Source organism: Fukomys damarensis, unplaced genomic scaffold (genome assembly GCF_012274545.1).
Source record: "Fukomys damarensis isolate Sample0158 unplaced genomic scaffold, DMR_v1.0_HiC HiC_scaffold_24, whole genome shotgun sequence".
NCBI lineage: Eukaryota > Metazoa > Chordata > Mammalia > Rodentia > Bathyergidae > Fukomys > Fukomys damarensis.
Genome location: NW_022900936.1, coordinates 14,552,151 through 14,559,294, shown reverse-complemented (window position 1 = coordinate 14,559,294; position 7,144 = coordinate 14,552,151).

Sequence of the window (7,144 nt, the reverse complement as noted above, 5' to 3'; positions counted from 1 at the left end):
CTTGGACACTCCACCTATGGTAGCCACTAGTCTATCACCCTTAAATCATTTGAATTCAATTGAAATCAAGAAGCAATCCACAACATGTCTGCAGTGAACAAACTTTTCAATACAGTATATTTACCATTTAATGGCTCAGACAGAGTGAGGATGCAAGACCCCTGATCTCAGTTAGCTGATTGCTGAACCCCATGACGCTGACTGACCTTGGGCTGCAAGGCCCAGATTGAGTTCCCCATCCTTCTGAATGGTTGAACTCTGCAATGTTCTATTACAGGTTTCCCATCCCCTTTCTTTAAAGATGTTCAAAGTTGGGAACTCAGAAAAAAAACCTTGATGACCACCTCTGTCTTTGCAGAGTGGGTCCAAAGACTTGCACAGTCAGGAGGTCTGAGAGTGCGGGGGGGGATTATGGGGGTTCAGGGGTGCCCACGCGGCTACCTTTCCGGCGCTTGAGCGATGGCTGCTGGGTCGGGAGCAGGCATGGTTTTCATTCCCGCGGTGGATAGGGCCGGCCTATCTTCCCGGCGCTTGAGCGATGGCAGCTGGGTCGGGAGCAGGTGTGGTTCTCCTTCCCACGGTGGATCTGTCCGGCCTACCTTCCCAGGGCTTGAGCAATGGTGGCTGGGTCTGGAACAGGCGTGGTTCTCTCGATTTAATTTTTTTGTTGTGCCTGATGGATTCATTCTTTTGGGCTTTGTGGGGTTTTGACCCTCATTGTCTTTTCTAGGATATTATTTAAAATTTGGGGGAGTGCTGGTTTGATATTCATTTAGTTTCTTCAGTGTTCTTTGTCATGAAAATATCTGATTTCTCCATCAATTTTGAAAGATAGTTTTGCACGGTACTTCAATCTGGGTTGAGGGTTGTGTCCTTTGGGGGCTTAAAACACTTCACTCCAGTCTCTTCTTGCCTTGAGAGTTTGTGTTGAGAAGTCCGTTGCAATTCTGATGGTCTTTCCTTTGTATGTTATTTGTTTCTTTTCTCTAAATGCTTGTAATATTTTGTTCTTCCATTGCATTTATGGAATCTTCAATAAGGCTAGGTGTATTTTTTTTATCATGGCTAACTGGAGTCCTATATGCCTCACTTATCTGTATGTCAAATTTCCCTATTTGGGAATTTTTCTGCCATTACTTCTGTGAACAGTTTTTTTTTTTTAATGTCATTTGTACTATCTCCTGTTCCTTCATTGACTCCAATCAGTCTTATGTTATTATTCTTTGCTTCATCTAACAGCTGTTCCATTGATTTCTTGTGGTCCTTTGATGTTTTTTAAGAAATCTTTTTTTCCCATCACTAATTGCAATCCTGTCTTCTATATCTGATATTCTGTCTTTATATTGGCTTATTCTGCTGGGTAAACTTTCAAAGGAGTTTATAATCTCCTGGAAATCTGTTTGAATCTGTTTTATGGATTTCATTTCTTTCCTATGCGGGGATTCCACCACCTATGTTTTTTTTATCTGTGTCTTCTCCAGAGTTATTAAGTATGTATTCCATTATTCTCATTTCTGTTTGTTGTTGATGCTGTTGTTATTGGTGATGATGTTCTCGGTTTAATTTTTGGGGTGCTGCTTGTAAATTGCTTATTGAAAATATCCTTATTGTTAGTAGTTAGAACCCTTAGGGAATGGCTAACTTCTTGGATTGTCTTCCATATTTAGTTGACCTCTGAGTTTTGAGTCTGTAATGGCCCTTAAGCAATCTCAGTCCTGGCATACCGGGAAGGACAACTGACCAGAACAATCACATCACTGTGGCCACAGTAATACATTCAGCATCAACTATAGCATTGAACACAGCCTAGAAAATGAAAAACTGTTACAACTATTAATCTACCACCTTTGACAGCATGAACCAGACTTGTGGTTATATATCAAAACCTAGAACCAACCAGAAATATATTTGCAGTAAATACACCCTTCAATATAGGAAATTTGCCCTATGAGGACCTTTAGAAGGAGTTGAGGTGGGTAAAGAAATAGAAGATTATGCAAACTTTGGGCAACTGGTAAAGATAGAAGGAGAAGAGAGAAGGAAGGAACAAAATAAGAACAGAACAGACTGACAGCAATTAAAAAAACAGAAACTATATTCTCGCTCCTATAAAAATAAGAACAATTGAGGAAAAAAAATAAACCATAAAGGTTGGTAATATGAAGAAGGAGAAAAGAAAAAAAAAAATGTCCCCTTCAAGGCATGTCTCTATTTTCCTGGCAGACAATGTGGATAGCATACAGATTTGCTTCAACTCATCTCAGCTATCTAGACAAAATCCACTGAAGTTCAGGCTGGTTTACAGCTGCAAGACTGGAACTGACCTGCCTGACCACCTTCGGGTTTGAACTCTGCAGAGCTCTACTGCAGGCTCGAGCTACCCTTCCACAACAAGTCTGATTCTGGTAGGAGGTTTTGGCCCAACTCACCAATCACTGCAGTCTGCTGCACCTTTATTGAGGTGACTCTCTGCCCTCCCAGTGGGCTTCAATTCTCAACAAGCCTTAGAGAGGCCTTCTCTTTACTGCTCACCACTGGGCCAATTCCCGGGCTCAGAATCATGGCCTTTTGAGGGCCATTTAGCTCAGTGGTTCCACCACCTGCCTAGCAAGCACAAGGTCCTGAGTTCAATCCCTGGTAGAGAGAGAGAGAGAGAGAGAGAAAATTATGGCCTTTTGCATCCCCACTGTGCTGATGTCCCAGGGATCTCTGGCTAGGGTCTGTTTACCCTTACTGATGGTGTCCAACTGGGGCCAGACCTGCCTTTTGGGAACAAGATTATCTCTTACCTGTAAGAAATAAATTCGTGCTACTTTTGTCTTTATAAATCTGATTAATACTAAATCTACAACTTCTCTCTGAAGTGTCTACAACCATAGCTGCATAGAAGCCATCATAGCATCATCAGATGTTATTCTATATAAGTTCCCATAGTACATAGACACATTTATACAAATAAGACCTACAAACAAACTTTGAGGTCCATGCTTTCTCATCTTGCACCTAATTCAACACCAATCTCCAATGTTCATTCAAATTATGACTCACTTAAAAATGCGGAGTCACCAAAACTGTATACACATTTCAGAAAAAGAAAAACTTGTCACCAAAACTGTATACACATTTCAGAAAAAGAAATACTTGTATAAATTAATTGAAACCTGATGGGATTAATACAAATTACCTTTGGCCTCTGCAATCACAAGAGGTCCTGAAAGTGGTGGCCATTAGCTTCAAGACATTCATCCATATGGCAAAATGCTCCTTGGGTAACCTTGGTCATTGAGATTGCTGCACATGAATTTTCAATTTCTTCTGTGAGGACCAGGTGTATAGTTGGTTTTCTGTGATATATAACATCCTCTAGGGTCCTCCATATGAAGGTAAGGCCACCTGTTGAAAAAACAACATACTATTGTTTTTTTATGAAGTATGAATACATTTTTAATGAAATCATATTAAACTATCACAGATTAACATGCAAACTCCTAATATATCCTCATATATAGTTTTATAACAGATCAAATCACCCAAGCTGGACATCTGAGGACACTTCAAGTACTTTAACAATATGTGTTTTTCCTTCACAGACTAATACAAGGTGATTTACTTTCAACCTAACAAGACAGAAATGTAATTCTTGAGCAGAGAAATCATCATTTTAGGTTTTGGTGATTTTTGTCTTTTTTCTTTCTTAGCAAAAGTGAAGTTTTTTTCTATTACACATGAACTGTGTATGGGGAGATAAGATCCACTGTAGATCCCCTCTTGGTATCACAGGTCATTTCCCAACTTATCTAAGGTTTTCTTTTACAGTGATGACAGGAAAAGTAGACCACGCATGGCATTTTGCAAAATCTTTAAATGGAAACGGTTTCTGAAAGTCTCCTCATTGTATAACTCAGCTGTTTTGAAATATTGTATTTTATAATCAAGTTGCATTGTTCTTCATCAGAGGATATATCTACATTTAAATTGAAGATCAATCTAATTAATCAGGCAATATAGGCCTAAAACATAGCTCAAAGAAATGCTCAGCTATGATTCTAAGTAAACTATAAAATATTTCTCAAATACATACTTCATGTTTTAGGGATTTCATTTAAAGAAAAATACTTTAAAAATAGGCCATTGACAGTTCTTTAACACTTGTTATATACTAACATACAAGCCAGAAGTTAACATTTACTTTGGATCAAACATGGCCCTTTAGATTATTCTACCTAACAGGTAGAATAAATTTAGGAATTTGCTTGTATACTGTATTTTACTTGTGTTATTCCTGTATCATGTGATTCTGTTTTAAATTATCTTTGAAATATTACCTGTACTTCAATTTCCTTCTGATCATAATCCAAATAAATTGTTTAAGGAATATATTTAAGAAAATATGTCAATAACTGCTAATGAAAGAAGTAAAACAGCTTTAGTATATCACTAAATGAGAACATTGATGTTACTAAACTCAGATAAATGGGTTAAAGTATGAAGACAAAGTTTTGAAAAAATATATGCTTTTGTGTATATCTGATTTATTATATATATATATCAACATATATTATAAAAAGTAATAATACATGAATAATACATATTTTGAGATATGAAAAGATAAAACATACAACGGTGTCTCAGTTCATAAATTTAATTCCTTCTGCAATTCTAGGGAAGATGGTCATGGTGGTCATGGTCGTATTTGTTACCCAGTGCAGAGTTCATGAATGGTAGCCAAATTCTGCTGGATGCTTTTGTTTACAAAGCAAACTGTTCCTAAACAGAAGCATTCATCAACAGAAGTATCACTGTATTATTAATATTTATGTAATATTTTTGAAGTTTCAGGCACTACACCCATATGTATAGTATGAATATTCATATGGACAAATATACAATCTGATACAATTATGTTTCTGTAAGGTAACAGAGGCTAGATTAAATTACACTTTTTAAAAACATAGTCCAAGGCCAATTTCTGCTCCCCCTATGGTAGCTGACACTGTCCCATTACTTCAGAGCAAAGGATGATGGCATGTGAGAAGCACTCTTCAATGCCCCAACCACTCATCAAAATTCATGCCCATGGTGTTCCATTTGTAAAAAGACCTGGCCAGAATCCACACAGGGAGAAGCATGATCTCCCACTGGTGGCTACACTTTAGTATGGTAGGCTAACTGTGAGTGGCCCCCTCAAACAGGTCCGCATCCTAATCTCTGGAACCTAAAGATGTGTTATTCTATATGGTCAAAGTCTCTTTGCATGTCTGATTAAATTCAGGGTCTTGAGATAGATTAATTGGTGACCAAGTAAGCCCAATGTAATCACAAAGCTCCTTCTAAACAGGAAGACAAAAAAATCACATTTGGTGGCAGAGATGAGGACGGAAACAGAAGTAAGAGTGGGAGAGAGATTGAGGATGTTGCACTGTGGATTCTGAGCATGAAGCAAGGGGCCATGAGCAGAAGAATGCTGACCAACATCAAGGAAATAGATTCTCCTCTGGACCTTTCAGCAGGAACCACCCCTGATAACACGCTTAACCCAGCTAGACTCACTTTAGACATCTGACCTCCAGGACTGTGCGTGTGCACTCTCTGCCCTTAGACACTGGATTTGGTCATGTGAATTTCTTGACCAACCTAATTTTATTGAATGCAGAAGCCAGGAGGTGGCAAAAGTGTTGAGTGATCAAACTTACCATCTTGTACCACTTTCACACTGTGAAAAGAGGCCCTGCCCAGCTGCTGCTCCTTCAGCCAGGACCCCAGGACACAGAAACACAGCAGAACTGCCCTCACAAAAGCCCAGCTGAACCAAATATGGAGCTAAGCTACTCTATCCAGCGCAGGTGAAATCAGACACTGATCACTCAACCCACACATCTTTTTTTTTTTTTTTTTTTTATTTTTTTTTTTTTTTTGGTACCAGGGATTGAACTTGGGTCCTTGAGCTTGAAAGGCAGGCCACCGAACCGCTGAGCTAAATCCCCGGCCAACCCACACATCTTTTAAAAACTAATGAATTTTGTTGTAAACCACCACTTTTAAAGGCAATTACTGATGTGAGATCATCCTTTAACATAAGAAATCCTAAGTGCAAGATACATGTCCCTCTTCTCTCTCAAAGCAACTAAGACCAAGCCACTTTAACTTTCTCCAAAATCCTGCTCGATCATGATAAAGAAATGCCTATAATCGTAAGATATGCATAAATGCACAAACTGGCATTGTCTATTATGTTACAGTCTATAAAGGATACCTATTTTAATCCTTGCCAACATTTTTCTGGTAGGTATTATCATCCTGAGATTTTGCAGATGAAGAATGACTTAAAGAGATAAGTCCTGCAATTTTCTCAGTCACCCGTGGGTTTTTCTACCTACACTATTTTGTGTGGAAACTGAGACCCAGATATTTAGAATCCTCCCATGGCCATGTATTCCATCTGTGAGGTAGAGATGGAAATAGAACTGAAGTCTCCCAACACAGGGCTGTGATTCTTTATGCTCCCAATGGCCCCAAAATTCCCAGAGTGAAGAATAAAACGCAAACATTTTGAGAATCAGTCTCCTTTGGCATTCAGCAGTAGCTCAAATTTATCTGCTACCATTTTTCCAGAGACACAAGATAAAATGTGACATTGTTTTTAGATAACACTAGAAGGGTTTATAGCTTGAGTTTCTTTAATCTCTGTCGCTTGTTTCTGAGAACCCTGCCTCACCCTTCTGTGGTCATGTGGTAAAATTCATCTGGAACACATAATGTTTATATTGACTTGCCTTTTTATTCCATTTTCACTTTTCAGTATAAAAGCAAAGCTTTTGGGCTTGAATTATGCTTTTTACTCTCCCTATGGCAATGGTTTTTCAGAAACAGAAATGATAGTGGTTTCCATATTCACATTTCCCAATAAACTTGTCATCAAGAGTTCTCAGAGAGCTCTCATTAATCACTATTAGTCACTTCTTCCATGCAAATAAGAAGTCCTTTAAATGTATGAGCTGTGCTTGCTGCTGATTCAATGGCAAAACTGAAAATAATATCGCCTTTTAAAAAAATTAAAGATGTCCCTTGATAATTTCCGGGCATTGTAAATAGTAAGGGCTCATTCTCTGCAGATGGGAAGAGAATAAGATGGTATGTCCTGTTG